This window comes from Suncus etruscus (assembly GCF_024139225.1).
Source record: "Suncus etruscus isolate mSunEtr1 chromosome X unlocalized genomic scaffold, mSunEtr1.pri.cur SUPER_X_unloc_3, whole genome shotgun sequence".
NCBI lineage: Eukaryota > Metazoa > Chordata > Mammalia > Eulipotyphla > Soricidae > Suncus > Suncus etruscus.
The window spans coordinates 639,969-662,644 of record NW_026060323.1 but is presented as its reverse complement, the minus strand read 5'-3'; the positions used below and the strand labels follow the sequence as shown (position 1 = coordinate 662,644).

The 22,676-nt window shown below is 35.5% G+C and overlaps 2 non-coding genes across 2 annotated transcripts; one reads left to right on the top strand and one right to left on the bottom strand.

The window, feature by feature from the left end:
- Positions 1-15,525: 15,525 nt before the first annotated feature.
- Positions 15,526-15,657, bottom strand: LOC126000615 (small nucleolar RNA SNORA51). The gene has a single exon (XR_007492814.1). It is a non-coding gene; the product is annotated as a small nucleolar RNA SNORA51 (small nucleolar RNA).
- A 1,549-nt stretch (positions 15,658-17,206) lies between these two features.
- On the top strand, positions 17,207-17,334 carry LOC126000619 (small nucleolar RNA SNORA51). The gene has a single exon (XR_007492818.1). It is a non-coding gene; the product is annotated as a small nucleolar RNA SNORA51 (small nucleolar RNA).
- The last annotated feature ends 5,342 nt before the right edge of the window (positions 17,335-22,676 follow it).

Genomic DNA, 22,676 nt, shown 5'->3' with positions numbered 1-22,676 from the left:
AGTGCTCACTGGATATTTAATTTGATATTTCTTTCTGTATTGTTGGGGTGTTTAAATTACCTTTTTCACATCCTCTCTCAAACTGAGGTTGAAAGCCTCTAGATGGACTCCGCCCATTTTCAGCATACTTTACTTCTTTTTTTCTTATTTTGTACCCCAATCTATTGCTTTTCTTTCCTTCAAACAAAACCACACGAATCGATTTATCTAGCTCTGCCTCTTAAATAGAGGGGAAACAAAGGGAGGTACCAGGACCAAACAGATATCTGATCACTAATAGTAAGCTAGACAACGAAGCGACCACCTACTCGAGCAGCCCGGGGGGTGATGGTGGGATATATGGGTTGCAGAAAGGGAATTGGGATGGGGGAGGACAAATTTGGTGATGGGTATTCCCCTGATTCAATGTTAACATGTACCTAAAATACTACTGTGAAAGATATGTAAGCCATTGTGATAAAATTTGTTTTAATCAGAAATGCTCTTTGACTTACATGTATTATTATATATTATGTTATGTTGTTATATTATGTTATGTAGTTTATCTCAATATATTAATTAATTTTGTCTCTTGAATAAATCCTTACAATAAAAAAAGAAAAGGTACCTCTATACTTAAGATGAAGTAGACAAAAGTACACAAGGTAACCACATTTCCTAGTACTTACCACCACATTGCTTAGTACCCTAGATGCAAAAACAGTGCTTATCTTAAAAATTCAGCAATTATATAATCCTGAAACATTTATCAAAGACCAAACCCCACAGTGATTATGAGCCTCAGAAAAGGAAAAGAAAAAACCTCCAACACCGACGTACTGGCCCATTCCTCTTTAACATATTTTTATCGCATTTATTTATTCTTCTTTTCTCTTCCCTCTTTTTATTTAACCCCTTCCTCTCCTAGACAATATCTTAACAATTATTTAATCTTTTCTTAAATCAATCATATCTTAGGAGCTCAGACCCAGCATATGTGGATCAGGCCTCCAACAATAACCTAAAAATAGAACACTGATATCTGTCTTTATTGGGCATGAGTTTGTAGGAAACCTCTATGGTTGCCAAACCATATGGTTGCCAAACCATATGCCAAACCATATGGTTGCCAAACCTAAACTGTAAACAAGCCATGCGTAAAATGTATATAGTCCCCTTTATATATTACCCCACCTCTCACCCCCCAATCCAGATCCATAATCCTTCCTTATTTAATTCTTTTTACCCTCAGTTCTTAACTCATTAGGTACCGAGAATATCCTTTTGCTCCAATAAACCACCACTAAGCTCCCAAAACCAAAAGGACACTCTTCCAGCCCCACAGCACATGCCTTGACAAGAAAATACAACCAACACACCTACTGCCTCATGCTTTTATGGACCTTCTTCTTACCCTCCTAAACGTAGAATTTTTGCATGTTACCAATTTAGACCCAGAAGAACCCCAGCCCAAGGACTCTTCACTCATGGTTTCAAATAATTTTGCAAATCCAACAAAACACGATGTGTGATGAAAAGTGCCCTGGATTCCATGCCCCACAGAATATCTCAAAAGACTCAATGGGGAAGATTATTTCCTTTATGTGTTTAATGCCTCTATAATAAAACTCCTAGTTTGTTTATTCCCCAAAATAAGTTATCCTTGTAATCAACATTTTGTCTTTAATGTGTTTTAATGTATTATTATTTATTTCTTCTATTATATATTTTTTATTTCTCCAACCTCACATGTTTTTGTTATGCTTAATATGAAAACCTACAAGAAAAGTCTTGCCTGGGATAAAAGTCTGGGTCAAAATCAGGGCACAGAGATTGTGCAGACTATCATTCTTACCTCCAAATTCACCAGCAATAAAATATGTCACCCTACCCTTTTTCATAGGCACTCTAAATAAAGGGAAATATTATGCACAGAAACAAGTTCTTATCTACTAGGTATAAGAACCCATACTTGTTATAATACAGGGACGCCTTTCACCCTGAACATATGTCAGTGGATCCAACTTAGATTCCATGTGATTTGACAGCAACCATCAAACACAGAAAACCATATCTCAGACGCGTAACTGACACAGTCCTAGCAACAGCACCAGGAACCAAACTTTTCCTGGGGAAACTCCGAGTACCACCTTGGCACCAACTTGCACCAGTTTTTACATGACATCCTGACATGAGGAAGCAGCAAAAACTTGAACTAAGAGAGGGCTGCCCTATCTCAACACCTAACGGTATGATGCAATCAGGAGATATGTCATCCTTTGTGCTAAGCAAATTCAAAGCCGCCATTTACAGAAGACTGACTTGGACAAACATGATCTGGACAGAACCTATCAAGGGACGATTGAGGAAGATCCTAGACTAGGCCTCGGTCTAGAATACATAAAAAATAAAATCAAGGTCTCTAATTATAGATGTCTGACTTGACAACTGTAACTGAGCAGAACTGCTGGAACCAGGCTGAAACACTATAGCCTAGGCTCTGTCCTAGGATCTGAGCAAAAACCAAGGCTACTAATTCATAAGACTGATTACAATAGCAGTGATGGAATAGAACACCTAGAACCATAAAGAAAAACTCTCTCCTACCCTCCACCCTATGACCTACTCAAATAACAAGCTCTCCAGCTACAGAGGCAAGATGTCAACACCCACATCTGAGCAGAAAGTTTTCTGGCACCATAAAAAGACATTGGTGTATGTAAATAAGTGAGTATGGAGACTTAGTTATTCCCATTGCAGTATTAGTCAAGAATGGAGAAACCCTGTATCTCTTAGGCCAAGTGAATTCCCATTCTAATTTCCCCAATATTGAGTGTGCCTTTGCAAAAATCAAAAAGCAAAAAAAACAAACAAACAAAAAAAAAACAAGAAACAACAACTCAACCCTTTTTTAAAGAAGTTTCTGGTTTTTTTTATTTGTTTGTTTATTTGCTTGTTTCTTCATAAATGATGGTTTTGTGTTTTGGTTTATTTTTTTATTTTTTTTGTACTTTTATTGTTACTTCTTTATTGTTTCTTTCCTTTATTCTTCTAAATGGATATTTATAAAACCTAGACAGACTCCTCTTACTATTTCTCTTTTTTGTTTGCCTTTTTCTTTTCTTCTCCCATATCTTTTCTTATATCTCCAATACTAAGCCACATTAGTGGAATTTTCTTAATCTGCCTTATAATTGGAGAAGGGAAACTAAATAGTAACAAGACTAGATAGTTTTATGTTCATTTTATGGAAATGAAAAATAATCAGACGTAAATACCAACTCAACAGTCAACAACAACATTAGCAATACCCAATCTACAACAAGCTGTACAAGAGGGGAAGAGTTGCACTAGCATGACTGGGGTAAAGGATGGAGATACATGCTGGGAACAGAGGTGGAGGGAGGACAACACTGGTAATGGGAATGCCCCTCATTCATTGTCACTATGTGCCTTAAATAGTACTGTGAAAGGCTTGTAATTCACTTTGACCACAATAAAAATAAAAAACTGCCATCTGCACATCTATATTCATTACAGCACTATTGACAATAGCAAGAATCTAGAAATAAACAGATGCCTGACAACAGTTTACTGGTTAAAGAAACCACAGTGCATAAAATCAATGCAGGACTATGTAGCCATCCAAAGAGAGGAATTCATAATGTTTTTCTATACATGGATAAAGATGGAAACTATTATGCTGAATAAAATAAGACAGAGGGAGCAAGGCAGACACTGAATAGTTTCACTCATTTATGGTTTTTAAAAAAATAAGACATCATTGTAATTATACCCAGAGACAATAGAGATGAGAGCTGAATGGACCAGGTCATAATTTGAAGCTTACCACAAAGGGTGGTTACTGCAATTGAAAAAGTGAGTGCAGTTATAGAAATAACTACACTGATAACTACCATAACCATGTGAATGAATGAGGGAACTGGAAAGCCTGTGTAGAGTACAGGTGGGGATGGGGTGGGATGGAGGGAGATTTGGGATATCGGTGGTGGGAATGTTGCAGTGGTGAAGAGGGGTGTTCTTTGCATGACTGAAACCTAATCACAATCATATTTGTAATCAAGATGTTTAAATAAAAATATTAAAATAAGTAACTTCTAAAAGTTATCATAACAATGGTAATGAGTGAGAGAATTACAATACCTGTCTTGAATAGAGGCAGGGGGTAAGGCAGAAGAAAGATAAAGAGAACTTGTGTTGCTAATGTTACACATGTAAAGGGAATGGTTTTTATGACAAATGCCCAACTGAAAAACTGTCCTTAATTTTTGAACAATTTATTTTTAGAACTCTAGGAAGAGGGGACAGAGAGATAGCATGGAGGTAAGGCGTTTGCCTTGCATGCAGAAGGATGGGAGTCCGAATCCCAGCATCCCATATGGTCCCCTAAGCCTGTCAGGAGTGATTTCTGAGCATAGAGCCAGGCGTAACACCTGAATGCTGCCAGATGTGGCCCCCAAAACAAAACAAATTTCTAGAAAGAGCCTCCAGAAGAACTATAGTCTTTGTGGCCCAGCCTTGATCATAACCCCCACTCTTCCAATTTATGGGTGATAAGGACCCTTCAGCTGTAGCTGAGGATCCTTTGTTTTCTTTGACAGTATGGTCTTGTGGTGCATAGATAGGAATTTCCTGCTCTGTCAAGCGCACCTGCTTTGTTGACAGGGTCACCTAGAGTGTCAACTGGGCATCATTCTGGGACTCATATGCTTCTGGAACCAAGCATTATCCTTTATTTTGCTCCTAGATCGTGGTCTATGACCCCAGCCCTTTGGCAAAGGGGCCAGGGTGAGCCCTGCCTCTCCTCCTCCTACCCTACTAGCTGACATCATGAGGTCGGAGGGGACAGCGGTGAAGCTGTGACAGGTCTAAGAACTCTCGATTGGACTCCGTAGGCGGTAAAACATCTCCACTGTGCCAAGCCTTGGCAACTACTTAGGTCCTAATCTCTTTCTCTGGCCACAGGAAATACCTCAAAAGAAGAAGTATATATAATCCTGGCCTTACCACACAGCTGCTGGGGAACTGCCATTTGGCAGACAATTGGTGGCTGAGCAAGTGTATGCTCATCTCCCCAGGAGGACAGCCTCTTTCACTGTGCCATGAACCTCGGAACTCATGTCTTTCACGGTGTATTTCAGGTGTAGGCACATACGCAGTGTGAGTAGGCTTTCTCTATGTTTGCATGTGTAAGACAGGGGTATGAATAGGTTGGCTATATCTTTCTCCTTTTCTTTCCTCAAATATAGACATGTAAGACACTATTATTGTCTCTGATTGAACAACCTTTATTATGTTTATTTTTTATTTTACAACCCAAAAGTTTGTAAGTAAGCAGTCCACATATGTGCTATTTTTGTTTTGTTTTGTTTTATGTGAACACCTGGATTTGCTCAGAATTTCTTCCTCTATCTGTTTTCTGGGATGACTCTCAGAGTTACTTGTACTCTATACAAGTAACTCTATACTTGTACTCTATGACAAACATTGAATCGATGAACTATAGAAGGAAAATTTCCTACCTTTATTTGCTAGAGCTATGGTTCAATCCACTTTACTATCTAACCCATGGCTAAACCTATTATCTGCATTGACAGATCCTATATGCAGTCCTGAGCCATGCCATATCTATTATCAAATATATTGCATCACTATATATTCAAATAATTAAATATATATATAACATTTAATACATATGTTTTCAGAAATAATTAAGTGATTAAAATATCTTATTTGACTTGCCAGTTGTGTTTTAATATTTTGATAATATTCTTACTATTTTCCAAGTGGGCTAGCCATACAACAACATTCATTAATGATTGACTATCCAAATGTTATTATTATCTTATTTACTTTGTTTAAACATTTGTTTATAATTTTCAGTCAAACAAAGTACTCTATGCTTCACCAGTGTGTGTTTGCCATGACTAGTGTCCCCAGTTTCTTTCATACCTTCCCCTTGAATACCTATGAACTTACATTTTACTTCACACATTATCTCTTTACCCTCTTTTTGCCACTGTGGGCTGTTCTATTATTAATGAAGGAATATCATGTATATCATCATTTTATCATTCTGTTATTATCCAGAATGATAATTTACAATGATCATTTAAAAATGCTCACCTGTTCAAAGTAATGATGGTGAATATTATATGAATAAAAATTCAATCACAAATAATTTTGTAGCTATTTCTTTGGTATTCAATGATTTATTAAAAACAAAAATATGATAGTTATACATCAAGCAGACATATGATATATACTTATGTATATATAAAAACTAATCTACATACACACATAAAACTTAAGATAATAAACTTGAGATAACTTAAGGTAATTTATTCAATGCAGTATTAACGCACACATATTAATGCACACACTCTTCAATTTTGATCTAGAAGGTGTAAAAAATATAATACAGTGACAACTCACCACTTAGCCTTCTGAGAAGGAATTTAGAATCAAGCTTGGGAGCCAACAAGACATATTCAAATCTAGTGAAGAAATTTGAAACATTAAGTGTACATGATATCATTGTGCTGAGAACATCATCTTCCCACCCAACTTAAATAGTTTTCAAGGTTATTTTCAGTTGCTCTTTGTATGATGTCTTTGTCTTGCATGGTATGTGTAGAGTTTCTCGATGCAGTTAATTTCCTCTCACAATTCTTGAACAAGTCCACTACATCCAGTTGTTTGCTGTGGTTCATTGATGACTTAAGTGATTTCACTTGCTCAACTAATTCAAAAAATAGCATTTTCTGTAAGTACATTATATATATATATATATATATATATAATTCTAAACATTTGCATGCTATATTTGGAAACATTACTTTGCATATAAAATAACAAATAGTTCATGATGACATCATATAATTAGCATCAAAGTAGAAAGGAGACTGGATTATAGAAAATAAAATAATTATAAATTTTGAAAGTACAGTTTTTATGTATCAATGGGAATGTGTTATGTTTTTTTGCACACAACAATTCTCAATGGCAGATTTTGTTTTTTTCTAAAATAATAATTGCTTGTCATGACTTAAAAATACAAAATTAATGTCTTACTTACATATCTTTTCTACATATTTTATATGTGTGAAATTTAAAAACTAACTTACAGTAGGTAAATACATAACAGAACTAATCTGGGTAGAAATTAGGAAAAATGATTTACCAGCTAATATGTGAAGTTATAATTTAGTGGAATTTCTGATGATAATTGAGAAAGACAAAAACTTTATTTAAATCAATATTTTAGCAGGCAGAATGCATTAATGAAAACACAAATTTATTATCACTAATATAATACAGTGTACTGATATTACTTTAAGTATGATAAAAATGTAATAACTTAAATATGTTAAATATAAATTTTCATTGGTATTTTTCTACAGTTACGCTGGTTCAATAATAGTAGTCTAAATTCTGAGGATACTCAAATATTTTATTAAGTTTATTAAGCTATTATTATTTTTATGATTTATTTATTGCATACTGTTTATGAAACATTTTCTATTAGCATTGTTATAAAGTTAATTGTGTTTCTTAAATATAGTTACACTGAGTAAAATTACAGCTACAGATCTGAATGTGGGTGTTTGCCTTGTATATATTCATTCTAGGTGAATTCCCAGAATTTCAGTTGGTAACTAGTAGTTAGTTGGTAGGTAGTAGATGAATTTCAGTGGGTAGATAGATTAGTTTACTCTGGGAGCACAATAAAATAAGTGAGTCCTGAGCACTGATGAATGAGGCACAAAGAGTGAGAGAGTTAAAAAGGCATGAACTCCAAAAGCCACCAAAAATTATTTACAAATTGATCTTTATACTAAACTTTTCTACTCTTTATCTTGCCTTAATTTATCTTGAATTAAAAATAAAATAAAATATCCTTTATAAAGTTTGTTTTTATGAACTAATATTTATGTATTTATAACTTATATTTTGGTTTTATTGACACATTAAATATACATCTGTAGTTTCTTAGCATTTTCATGTGATCATGATGTTTAATGTATTGCTAAGGAATTTAGTCAGCCTGCTAAATTTTCTTTTTTGTTATAAGTCTCATTGTTCAATTAAATTTATCAAATTATTTAAAAACTGATACTATATGTGTGGTTATAAAATGGTTATTTCTGTTTTTCAAAATAAATATACAAAAATTTTAGCATCATTTAAAAATTTATGGTATGTAAAATAATTGATTAGTAAACTGTGTGATAAGTTTGTTGCTGGGCACCACATGGCTGCCTGAATTCAATCTCTAGCACTTCAGAAAAATCCTCAGCAGGCTAGTCCTGAAAACTTATTATGCTCAAAAATTAATTTAATGTAATAATTTGGAACACTAAGCATAAATGCTTATGTTCTACTTATGATTTATTTAAATTTAGTGTTTAATATATCTTAACATTTAATACAAATGCTAATACTTTATAATTTCCTATAATATATGTTTTAATATTTTAAAATTTTAATACAATTGCTAGTATACTACAATTTCCTATATTATATTTTTTATCATATGGTAACTACTTTTCAATATCATTGGTTTTATGTAGGATGCATTTTTTACATTATTTTAATGACTTTTTCAGAGATAATTTAATTATAAAACAATAATATTACTATGTATAAACACTTAGCAATATTAGCATTTTGACATATGTTTTATATACTTGAATGATTAATGTATTTTCTTTCTATATTAATAATATTTTATTTAAACACCTTGATTACAATCATGGTTATTTTTGGGTTTCAGTCGTGTAAAGAACACCCCCCTTTCAGCAGTGCAACATTCCCACCACCATTGTTCTAAGTGTCCCTCCTCCTCACCCCACACCAGCCTGTACTCTAGACTGGCTTCTACTTCCCTCATTGTTCACATTGTTATGATATTTCTCAGTGTAATGATTTCTCCAACTGTACTCATCACTCTTTGTGGTGAGCATCATGAAGTGCGCTGTAACTTCCAGCCCTCCTCTCTTTTGTCTGTGAAAATTATTGCAAGTATGCCTTTCATTTTTCTTAAAATGCATAGATGAGTGAGACAATTCTGCGTCTTTCTCCTTCTCTCTGACTTATTTCACTCAACATAATAGATTTTATGTCCATCCATGTATAGGAAAATTTCATGACTTGATCTCTCCTGATGGCTGGATAATATTTCATTGTATATATGTACCACAGTTTCTTTATCCATTTATCTTGGTTGTTTCCAGAATATTGCTATGGTAAATAGTGCTTCAATGAATATAGGTGTAAGGAAGAGATTTTTTTATTGTATTCTTGCGTTCCTAGGGTATATCCGTAGAAATGGTATAGCTCGGTCAAATGGGAGCTCAATTTCCAGTTTTCGGAGGAATCTCCATATCGCTTTCCATAAAGTTTGGACTAGACAGCATTCCCACCAGCAGTGGATAAGAGTTCCTTTTTCTCCACATGCCCACCAATACTGCTTGTTCTCATTCTTTGTGATGTGCTCCAATCTCTGTGGTGTGAGGTGGTAACTCCTAGTTGTTTTGTTTTGCATCTCCCTGATGATTGGTGATGTGGAGCATTATTTCACGTGCTTTTGGGCCATTTTTATTTCTTATTTATCAAATTTTCTGTCCATTTATTGATAGGAATAGATGATTTTTTTCTTGTAAAGTTCTGTCATTGCCTTGTATATTTTGGATATTATCCCCTTATCTAATGGGTATTGGGTGAATAAATTCTCCCACTCAGTGGGTGGCTCTTGTATTCTTGACACTATTTTCTTTGAGGTGCAGAAGCTTCTCAGCTTAATATATTTCCATCTGTTTATCTCTGCTTTTACTTGTTTAGAGAGTACAGATTCCTCCTTGAAGATGCCTTTAGTCTCAATGTCATGTAGCACATGTTACCTATGTTTTTTCCTATCTACCTTACAGTATCAGGTCTGATATTAAGGTCTTTAATCTATTTATATTTTACCTTCATACATGATGTTAGCTAGAGGTCTAAGTTCAGATATTTGCATGTGGCCAGCCACTTGTGCCAATAACACTTGTTGAAGAGGCATTCTTTGCTTCAGTTAGTATTTCTTGCTCCTTTATCTGAAATTAGGTGATTGTATGTCTGGGGAACATTCTCTGAGTACTCAGGCCTATTCCACTGATCTGAGGTTCTGTCTTTATTCCAACACTATGTTGTTTTGATAAATATTGTTGGTTAGTTGGGGAAAGTAGTGCCTCCATATTCTTTTCCTCAAGGATTTCTTTAGCTATTTGAGGGCGTTTATTGTTTCAAATGAATTTCTTAAGTATTTGATACACTTCTTTGATGAATGTCATGAGTATCTTTAGAGGGATTGCATTAAATCTGTACAATGTTTTGGGGATTATTTCCATTTTAATGATGTTAGTCCTGCCAATCCACGAGCAGGGTATGTGCTTCCGTTTCCGGTGTCCTCTCTTATTTCTTAGAGCAGGGTTTTATAGTTTTCTTTGTATAGGTCCTTCACATCTCTAGTCAAGTTGATTCCAAGATATTTGAGTTTGTGTGGCACTAATGTGAATGGGGTTGTTTCCTTAATGTCCATTTCTTCCCTCTCATTATTGGTGTATAAAAAGGCCATTGATTTTTGTGTGTTAATTTTGTAGCCTGACACTTTTCTATATGAATCTATTATTTCCAGAAGCTTTTTGGTAGAGAGAGAGAGAAAAACGCAGAATGGTCTCACTCATCTATGGGTTTTAAGAAAAATGAAAGACACCCTTGTAATAATAATTTTCATACACAAAAGAGAAAAGAGCTGTAAGTTCCAGCTCACCTCAGGAAGCTCACCACAAAGAGTGATGTGTTTAGTTAGGGAAATAACTACATTTTGAACTGTCCTAATAACGAGAATGTATGAGGAAAATGGAGAGCCTGTCTAGAGTACAGGCAGGGGTCGGGTGCGGAGGAGGGAGATTTGGGACATTGGTAATGGGAATGTTGCACTGGTGATGGGTGGTGTTCTTTACATGACTGAAACCCAAAAACAATCATGTATGTAATTAAGTTGTTTAAATAAATTTAAAAAATGCTTCACCTGCTGGCCCAAGGTTTTGGGCTCACTCCTGCTGAAAAGAGCCAAAATAGAACTCAAGAACAGAAATCTCACCATGATTTCTGTCCTCTTGGGTTAGGATTCAAATACAGTTTTGGGTACCAGGTTGCTGCAGTAAAGCCCTTTGGATGGGCTTGGATGGTGGTGGTTGGTGGTGGAGGCCTTTCTCCTCCAACCCAAGCCAAGTGTATGAACCTCCCCCAGCCATTGGGGCTGCAGCTTCAGGATAGCAGTGGGTAGAAAACTCACAGGCAGGCTTCAGGGTGTATCATCTTTATTCAGACCCTGGCCAACATGTGTAGCCTAGCATAACCATTTACGCTGGATTCTTATTCAGCCCTGAATTTTCCTTTCAGCCATATCTCCTCCTGCTTCTTCTCCATTCTCCATCCAGGCAAATCTCCTTTGCTCCTCAAGTCAAACCTTTTATTACCTACTAAAGACCCCGCCCAAAATGGGCACGTCTTTTTTGTAGGTAAGGTTACACAGGAAGAATGGGGAATGGGGTAACATATCACTGCTTTGAAATGTTTAGAAAGTATTGTTCCTTTCTCAAAAAACATTTAGTTTTAATGTTACATAGTATTTTACCTATGTTATTAAGACAGGTATTAGTATACTTTATATTGTTGTCATGTAGCTGTTAGTGTAATTATTTCTCTAATTACATTTACTATTCTTTGTCATAAACTTGATTTTATGGGCTGGTCCTTGCAGCCCTCATCTCTAATGTCTTTGATTCTTTGTTATTATTTTGCTATTGTCTTTGCTATCATTATAGTGTCTTATTTTTCTTAAAACCCACATATGGGGGCTGGGCGGTGGCGCTGGAGGTAAGGTGCCTGCCTTGCCTGCGCTAACCTAGGACGGACCGCGGTTCAATACCCCGGCGTCCCATATGGTCCCCCAAGAAGTCAGGAGCAACTTCTGAGCGCATAGCCAGGAGTAACCCCTGAGCCTCACAGGGTGTGGCCCAAAAACCAAAAAAAAAAAAAACCCACAGATGAGTGAGACTATTCTGTGCTTATCTCTCTCTGACATATTTCACTCGACATAATAGTCTCCAAGTCCATCCATGTATAAACAAATATTGTAATTTTATTTTTAACAGCTGCATAGTATTCTTTTGTATAGATTTACCATGGTTTCTTTATCTGTTGTTGGCACACACTTTATTTGGTTCTGAGATTAAACCCAAATAATAATCAGGGGCTATATCTGGTATGGTATTTGGGGAACATATGTAATGCAGAGGATTAAAATTGGGTCTCTTGCAAGCACTCCAGCTGATTGAGAAGTTTATCTGGTCTCTACACATAATTTTTAAGAAGCCCTTTACTGTACAGGACCTAAAGATAGAGTAGGGGAAATAAAAGAATCTGAAAATACTGTGTTTGGGTGCTTGGGTTCTACTGGAAGAAATATATGATAGACAAGTAGATACATTAATTAGCTTATTAGATGTTAAAATCTATTGAAAAAAATCAAGGAAGGATAATTAAGTTAAAGGCAGATTTAGTGAGAAGTTTACAAAATAACCTACTTGGGAAGCTTGGTGTTTTAAGAGATATGAAAGCAGCTCTAAAACATCTATTACACTTATATTCAATGTATGCTGAGTGGATCATCTCAGGTCAGCCACATGCAAAGCTATTGTCCTCCCACTGCAGCACCGCTTTGGCCCTTTATGGTTTCATCTCTGACCCACAGGTTGTTCAGTAGTAAGCTGTTTAACTTCTAGTTGTTACAGTTTTTCTTCTGTGTTTATTTGTAGTTCACTTTTAATTTCAATGCCTTGTGATCAGTTAAGATAGGCTGTCCAATTTCTAGCCTCTAGATTTTATGGAGATATATTTTATGAGCCAGCATGTGGTTTATTCTGGAGAATGACCCATGTCCATTAGAGAACAATATGTACCTAGTTATCTAGAGTGATTATATATATATATACATATATATATATACATATACATATATATTTAGATATAGAGGCAGCAAAATTTTGGATTCAGCTTTTTGACTCAATTTGCCACTCTGCATCATCTTTCAGCCTTGGGAACACTTTCAATGTTGGGTATTTCTTGGAGGAAGTGTGTAAAGACATGAAGTAAACGAAGATACAGAGACAGAGAACATTGCAGAAGAGTTCGTTTTTTATTAGAAGAATTTCAGCTTATATATATTCCCAAAGAGCAGGCTTATCTTCTGCTGACAAAATTTCTGCACATAAACAATATAGAAAGTGGTATACAAATACATGAGTAGGCAGGAATGCCTAGATAATGGGACCCATCATGGTCAGGCAGGAATGTCAGATAACGAGGACTTTAGACAATATTAACACAGTTTTTCTGGTCACAATTCTATGTTCTCATTGTTTTTGTTCAAACATTAAGTGGTTACAAGAAACTTATTTCACAAAGCTCACTGCTTCTTGTGAGGCTTTTTTCTTGTTACAAAGCTTCCTGCTTCTCCTCCGATTTTCTAATAAAAATTAAGATAAAAAAAATAATTTCTAACCATAACTGAGAATTTATATTATTTTGTAGCTATCCTATATCCTAAATAAGTTTAATATTCCTTTAGTTGGTCAACAATCCTGTTACTATGCCTTTTACAAGATTATATTGTTTGCCAAGTTTTTGTACTTTTCACAGGGCTGGAAAATTTTCCATACCAGTCCACACATCTATTCAGATCATCTTTCTGGTTTTATAAGAATGCAGCATGCTCTACCAAGGGAAACAGAGCTCTGTCTTCCATTTGCAATGGTTCTGTTTTGCCAGAGAGAAGAATATATAGACTTGTTTGTGGAAAATTTTTTTCTTAAAGTTAAGAAGCTGTTAATGTTTGTATGTCTCGGGTCATTGCCAATGCCTTATAGTTAAATAGAACCTTGCTTTCATGAATTTTGTCTTTGGCAGGTTTCTCACAAGAGTGGCACTGGATCAGTCTGATCAGCCTATTTGGACTGGCTTTCTCCACCTGTTTTTGTAAGGAGTGGTCCTCAAATTATGGCCTGTGGCCACACATTGTATTTGTATCTGTTTTGTTTCTTTATTGCAAAATAAGATATATGCAGTGTGCATAAGAATTCGTTCATAAGTTTTGTTTTTACTATAGTCAGACCCTCCAATGGTCTGAGGGACAGTGAACTGGCCCCCTATTTAAAAAGTATGAGGACCCCTGACAGAGACCAGATGACAAAACTGCCAGCTGGAGTACATATTGCTGAAAATGAAGTTTCATTGTGGCGAGTTTGCCACAGAATCCCACTGGCATAGGCAATCAATGATACTCCGTTAAGAGGCGGTCATATACCCACACAACGGTCTCCTGATGGGTATATCTGTGTCTGGCAAGTAGTTGTACTGCACTTCACCGGTGGTGAGAAGGGCTGTGAGAGGTTCTTCAGAGAAGCTTTGGTCCTCTAGATCAAGGTGGTGATAATGCACCTTTATGGGTTTTTGCCATTAAATCAATTTGTTTCTCAACAGAAGTACTTGAAAGTCTAGGGCCCAAAGAAGACCAGTTAGCGGTTCTACTAAAGTTTCCAGATTGGTTAGGAGCATGTTGTGAGCCAAGGGGAGGTGAAAAGCCAATTTTTGTTTGTTTTGGGGTTACACTGGCGGCACTCAGGGGTTAGTCCCAATTCTACACTTAGAAATCGCTCCTGGAGGGCTCAGGGTACCATATGGGATGCCGGGATTTGAATCACCGTCCTTCTGCATCTAAGGCAAACGCACCATCCTTTTGCATGCAAGGCAAACGCCCTACTTTCATATTATTTCTCTGCCCCCTCATTTGTCACTTTTTAAAATAAATTTATCCTATATTTATTAAATGTCCAAAACCAATGAATATTTCCTTTAATTCATTTAAGTTACACTTGAAAAGAAAGCTTTTAGTTAAAATATTTAATAAAAAATGAATTGAGATTCTATGGTTCCTTACTGTTGTCATAAATATCACATGTTAAAATTCTACATTAGATTAATAAATATGATTTTAGGTCATTACAATATATAAATTCTCTAAAACAACTTTCAAGGCTTGTACTCAAGTGGAACCACGATTTTATATGACCTCATCATACATTTTTAGTTACTTTGGTCTCTACTCAGTAATTTGCTACATTCTCTAAAATAATTCTCCTTCTCTGACCTCATTTTTCAATTTTATCTAATATAAAATTTACACACACCTTATACTTTTTTGCTGCTTCAGCATTTTTACCTTTGAAATTGCTACATTCAGCAAATGCATAGATTAACAGGTTATACTGATGTAAAACAAAGAGGTATCTCTTCCACTGACAATATAAATAAAAGGCTTTTATCTGCAATTTCTTTTAAATAATACAGTTAAAAGTTAGTCCTTGCTTATCAAAAATCTAAATTCCAAATTTTATTACAAAGAGCATAATACATTATAATTTTTGTCCCCCCATTCACAATTCAGAGCAGGCAAAGGGACTGGTTTTAGGTGCATATGGGGAGCATTTACTGTATCTCCTCTTTCTATAAGTCAGTGTAAAGAACACAGCCTGTGGTAAGCATTGGGAGGCCTTTTCTTTTCTTTTGATTATATATATATATATATATAAAAAACCTTCATCAGTGCAACATTGCCATCACCAATATCCCAAGTGTCCTTCCTCCCCACCCGACACTAGCCTATACTCTAGACAGGTAACAAATACAATGATTTTCTTAGACAATTTCTCTTGTTAGATAACAAGAAAGTTCTAATGGTGCTTGGTTTAAAAAAAACACTTTGTATAAGTGGTGTTGACACAATTGGCTAGCCACTTTTGTGAAAAAGCAAACTTAGACCTCAGTTAACATCATGTACAAAGGTAAAATCCAAATGGATTAAAGACCTAGATATAGGACCTGACACCATAAAGTATACAGAACACCATGTAGGTCAAATGCTCCATGACATTGAGACTAAAGGTGTTTTAAAGAGGAAATGGTACTCTCCAAACAAGTGAAAGCAGAAATAAATAGTTGGGACTAAATTAAGCTGACAAGCTTCTGCACCTCAAAGGAAATAATGCCCAGAATACAAGAGCCACCCACTGAGTGGGAGAAATTACTCACCCAATACCCCATCAGATAAGGGGCTAATATCCAAAATATACAGGGCACTGACAGAACTTTACAAGAAAAAATATCATCTAACTTCATCAAAAATGGGGGAAGTAATGAACAGACACTTTGACATAAAAGAAATACAAATGGCTAAAATACACATGAAAAATGCTCCACATCACTAATCATCAGGGAGATGCAAATCAAAACAACTATGAGGTACCATCTCACGCCACAGAGATTGGCACACATCCGAAATAATGAGAATAAGCAGTGCTGGCAGGGAAGTGGAGAGAAAGGAACTCCTATCCACTGCTGATGAGAATGCCATCTGGTCCAACCTTTGTAGAAAGTGATATAAAGATTTCTCCAAAAGCTTGAAGTTGAGCTCCCATATGATCTAGCTATATCGCTCCTAGGGATATATTCTAGTAACATAAAAATACAATACAAAAATCCATTTCTCAGCCTATATTCATGGCAGTGTTGTTTACAATAGTCAGACTCTGGAAACAGCCTAGATGCCCCTCAATAGATGAATGACTAAAGAAACTATGGTACATATATACAATGGAATATTACACAGCCATCAGAATATATGAAGTCATGAAATTTTCCTATACACGGATGAATATGGAATCTATTATGCTGAATGAAATAAGTCAGAGGGAGAGAGATAAACAAAGACTGTTCTCCCTCATTTATGGGTTTTGAAAAAAATAAAAAAAAATTTGTGTATTGATTCTCAGAGATAAAATACAGGAGGACTGGAGGGTGTAGCTCCCGACATGAACCACACCACAGGGATTGTTTGCTGCAGTCACAGAAATAATTACACTGAGAACTATCATAACAAAATGTGACTGAATGAAGTAGAAAGCCTGCCTGGAGTACAGCCCAGTGTGGGTGGGGAAGAGTGAGAATTGGGATATTGGTGATGGGAATGTTGCACTGGTGAAGTTTATACATACATACATACATATATACATTATTTTATATTTATATCAAATAATAAAGAAATGGTCTCCCAATGCTTACCACAGGTTGTGTTCTTTACACTGTATCAAAAGAGGGGGTACAGTAAATGCACCCCATTACACCTCAACAAAAGCACTTTGTCTGGAATGGACTGTGAATGGGGGTACAAAAAAATGAAAAAAAAAAATAAAAATAAAAAAACACCTTTTTTCAGGGTGTGTGAGACTTCACAGACAAAAGCTGGAAGAAAACAGCTTCCAAGATATTTTTGTTTTAGCCCTTCAGCTGAGGTGTTTTGTCACAAAATTCAGACCCTTTTCAGGACAAATTTAGATTCTTGTGGCCATTGAGAGAAGTCAGAATTTATGACCTCCCACCCTGCCATTTTCTGCCACTTTTAGCAGAGAAATCAAATTGCAAAAACAATGACACACGCAGGCCAATACAATTTCTATGAACTCAAGCCAAATTTTTCCAACCTTAAGGAAGAAGTGAAATTCTCCTTAAATTTCTTCTTGTTCTGACCATAAAAGACACAGAAACATAGACAGAAACAAACTTATGAGGGCCCATGTTGCAAGGAAATGAAACCAGCACACTCAAGTAACAAAACACAACCAGACATTTAGCATTCTTGAACATTTCATCTTACAAAATAATATATCAAAGACACTTTTTCTAGGTGTATAACACTCATATTTTTACTTACTAGGATTCTCCCTTTTAACTACCTTAGATCTCCTAATTTTCTTTGTTATTTGTTTTTTTTGTGTGTTTGTTTTTATTATGTCCAGCAGTGCTCAGGGGTTGCTCCTGGCTCTACACTCAAAAACTGCTTCTGGTAGGCTTGGGGGACCATATGGGAAGTCGGGATTTGAATCACCATCCGTCTGCAGGCAAGGCAAATACCCTACCTCCATTTTATCTCCCCAGTCACCTAATTTTCAATGACTTTTGTATGCCTGTTATAAATTCCTCATGCACACTTAATTTTTGTCTCATTTCAGAAAATGTAAGTTACAGAGACAGTTCTGAGCAAGCAATTTAAGAAAAGAAAAAAGAGAAAGTTGGTTTATGTTTAAATTAGGTGACTTTGGATCGCTTAAACCAATGTGTATCTAATGGTGCTCAATTTATCTTCTGTGGCAGACAAGGTTTTATCTTGTAATCTCCAAGATTTGTTTGCTGTAGACACCTTTCTCCTCACAGGAGTGTCTTTCACCAAATCTCTACCTTTTGTTTTTATTGGAGAAACGTCTGCTCTGGGGTCAAAATCATAGACCAGAAAATTAAAAAGGAAACTGAGAGGACAGGAAAGACAATGGGAATTTTTCTAAATAACAATTATCTTCAGTTTCCCTCACCAGCAAGGAATCTGGCTTTGACTCTAAAATCTTTTATATGAAGATATCTGTACTGAAAGAATTATAAGATTCCTTACACCTATGGATATCTTTTAGGTAACTTTGAGTTCACCATCATGAAGTCTTCTATCATGGCACATGAAGGCTTATCTACTGAAGAAAGATTGTCTCTACTATGTCCTCTAGATTGTCTGCTCGATTGTCCTCTAGCATGACACATGGAAGCTTCTATGATAACTTGCATTGCCACGTTTTTCACCACAGTGACTTGTCACTATTCTCTCTCTTGCTGAGAGACCCGTTGGGAGCCAAAATGTCCCATCCTGTGGAAAACATTCAACTTTGGGTATTTCTTAGAGGAAGTATGTAAGCTAGATATAAACAAACAAACAGTCAGACACATAGACAGAGAAAATGGGAGAGGAGTCCTTACTGTGTTGGAAGAAGTTCAGCTTATATACATTTCTGAAAAATGGGCCTATCTTCTGTGGGTAGAATATTGTACGTAGGCAACATACATTGACATACAGACACACAGGCAAGCAGAAGTCCTAGATAATGGGACTCAACTTGAGCAGGCAATAATGTACGGGTAACAGAGACTTCAGATAATGTTATACTCAGTTTCCCAGGTCACAATTCTATGTTCTCATTGTATTTTTAAAACTTTAAATGGTTACATAGAAACTTACTTTACAAAGCCCCTGATTCTTACAAGGCTCTCTGCTTGTCACAAATCTCCCCTGGCAGCATCCCTTAATAGGTGCATTTAGTCCATTGACTATGAAAGAGATAATTGTCATGGGATTTAGTGTAATCTATGTGTAGAAGTTTGGTGTGTCTGTTGCTCTCTCTTTCCTTAAAGTAGACCTTTCAGCTTTTCTTTTAGGGATGTTTTTATTTGTTAATTATCTAAGCTGGTGTTTGTCTGTGAATCTATGTGTCTTCCTTCAAACATAAATTAAGTCAGGGTGTAGTATTCTAGGTAAAGCTTTTATTTCATTGAGTTATATTTATTTCATTCCCACTACTACCTTCTGACCATGAGGGTTTCTTGTGATGGGTCTGCTGGAAACCATGAGGGTGCTCATTTAAATGTAATTTCTTATTTTATCTTGATGCTTTTTGTATTGTAGCCCTTTATATAGGATTCATACTTGTGACTAGAATGGGTCTTGCAGTGCTTTTCTTTGGGTCTCTTTTATCTGGTCATCTTTGAACTATGCAGAATTTTGTTGCATGTAGTCTTTATCTCTGAGATTTTTTTCTGTAATTTATGTTCTTTACTATTAATTATAACTGAGAATTTTCTTCCTCAGTTTCTGGGATCCAATGATTTTTTACATTTCTCGGTGAATTTATCAAACACTTCTATTCTTATCTGTTCACACTCTTTGAATATTATTCTATTTCTGATGATTTATTTTAAATTTCTTTTCCAATTCTTCTGCTGTATGGAGTTGTTATGCATCTCATCTTCCAGATCATTAATTCTATCTACATCTACTGTTGCTCTGTTGGAGAGCTTTTCCAAGTTTTTCAGTCTCATTAGTTTAGTTTTGTGTTTTCTGATTTGTAGCTTTTCATCTGTTCAGATCAATCTATAATTTTTTGGAATTTTGTGAACATCCTCCTACTCAAAACTCTTTATCTGAGAGGCTAATTAGGTGTTTAGTATTATGTTCTTGGTGTTCAGAACTGCCATCTTCATTCTCTATGCATGCTGTTATCCTGTATTGTTTCCCCATTGCCATGATTGAATTCTGGTTCTTACTACGTGTTACAATAAGGTTCACGTTCTTTAAGATGTGGCACTCTAATACATTCACCCTGTATGTATAAGGCAAGCATATCTGTGCATCTGGCATTCGAGAGCTCTTTTTGCTTGGGTCTTCTTTGGATGCCTCATACTACATATTAGGAAGCCAGACATAGACACTGTTTTTTGCAGAGTTCCCTTTAGCCCAAACACAAGCAGGAATTAGCCACCATACTTGTGGGTTGAGACAATCCTACCTGTGTTCTGGGCAGTTGAGTGTTTTTATTGCTGGGATTTTTTGACTGTCATACATTGGGAATTAGGAAGCCAGGTGTAGCACTTAAAGTAGTTTCTAAAAGAAGTCTAGTAGTAGGCATTTAGCAACTGATAATTTCTAAAAAAATTAGGAAGAATATTTTTAAAAAATTTGTTCAATTAAATGGTTGTCATTAAAATAGAATGGTATTAGAAGAAAATAAATCTCAAACAATGGGACATACCTGAATATCCATGGATGGACTTAAGGTTTTATGAACAATTGATTTTTAATAAATGGGCAAAAAACAAATTAGAACTTATATGAAAAGACTCTCCAACATGCGGTGCAGTGTACTTTAGTCAAAAACATGCACAAAATAACTCTGACCTCCACTTAAACAGTATGCACCAAGGTCAAATAAAATAAATTAAATACCTGAAAAGATAGTTATATAGAGTAAAACTTAGCTATAACACTCCATGATATTAAAGCTAAACACATCTTTAACGATAAAGCAATCATCACCAAAATGAAAGAAATATAATCAAATGGGACTAGATGAATAAAAAATTTGAAACTCGAAGGAAATATTGAATAGGACACAAAGGCCACATAGAAATGGAATAATATTTCTGCACCAAACCCATAAATATGGGCTTAACATCTGAGTTAGACAAGATGCTAATTTCACTTTATAAGAAATACAATATTAAATCCTGTGTGAATTAGGGAGAAGTAATGAACAAATAATTCATCTTGGGAAATTTGTAGATGGTCAGAAGGCACAAAAAAATGCTCAACTCAAATGGGGCCATACCGGTGGCCCAAGTGGTAGGGTGTTTGCCTTGTATGCACTAATCTAGGACAGCCGATGGTTCAATCCCCCATATTTTCCCATATTTCCCCAGGGTCAATTTTTGAGTGCATAGTTAGGAGTAAATCCCTGAGTATCACTGGGTGTGCACCCCTAAAAATACCAAAAGCAAAGAAGCTCCACTGTATTAATTTTTAGGAAGATGCATATGAAAACAACAATTAGATAGTATATCAAACCAAAGAGACTAGCACATATTACAAAACAAGAACTGCCAGTGCTGCCATGGTTAGAGAAAGAAACAAACTCTCTTTCAACAGGTATTGGATCAAAAATTTTGGGAAAAAATTTTGTCATATCTTACAAATCTGTAAATTCAGTTCCCATATCTTTAGTCAGATCATCTTGTTGAATTGAGAGCAGAGATATGAGAAACATTTTCTGTGTCGAGGTAGCCCTTCGTAATGAGCTCCCATATCTCTACTCAGATTACCTTGTTGAATTGAAAGCAGAGTTATGAGAAAGATTTCCTGTTTTGATGTAGCTCTTACTCCATAGACCTCCAGAATCTTTAAGTTTAGCCAGTAAATGGATATCCCCAGGACCATCCTGTTGTGATAAATCGTACAAGAAACAGATAAGGGAGGAATGCAATGAGAACTCACATTTCAAGTTTATTATAGTTTTCTTCCATAAATATTTCCAAAGAAATTGCCTTCATTAAAAACTTTAATTTATTGCCTTCTTTGTCATTCATTATTTTATTACTATGTTGCTTTTGTTACTATATTGCTAACTGGTGATTTATATAAAATTGAAAAAGATATTTTTCTAGAAAAAAATATGTGGCTTTCTCTCTCTACCTGTGCCACAGGGAAATGACTGGGGAGATCTTGGACTAGTCTATTATGAGCTGTTGTATAGGATTTACATCTCAAGTCTCAAGAACCCATGAGACTACAACTGATATTTACATGGTCTGCCTGATATAAGTTAATATCTGTCACCAAGTTTCTCAGAGATCCATGAACCAATTTGTTGAAGTGAGAAATTGCTTTTGCAAGAAATAAGTGTCAGTACTAGATCTTGCAAAAGACTGTCATTATGGTCATCTTTCCTCACAGAAAATATATCAGGAGAAGACAATCAGTGAAATAAAACAAGCTTTTACAGTGTTCTACGAAAGGTAAAAGGAAATAATTTAAAAGGCAAGAGTAAATATGCTCAGGAGAGAGTTTAGATTTCTCCAAATGCTGAGATCACTCCAATATACATTTTTAATTAAAATAGAAAAATATAAAGTATACCCCTAAAGAG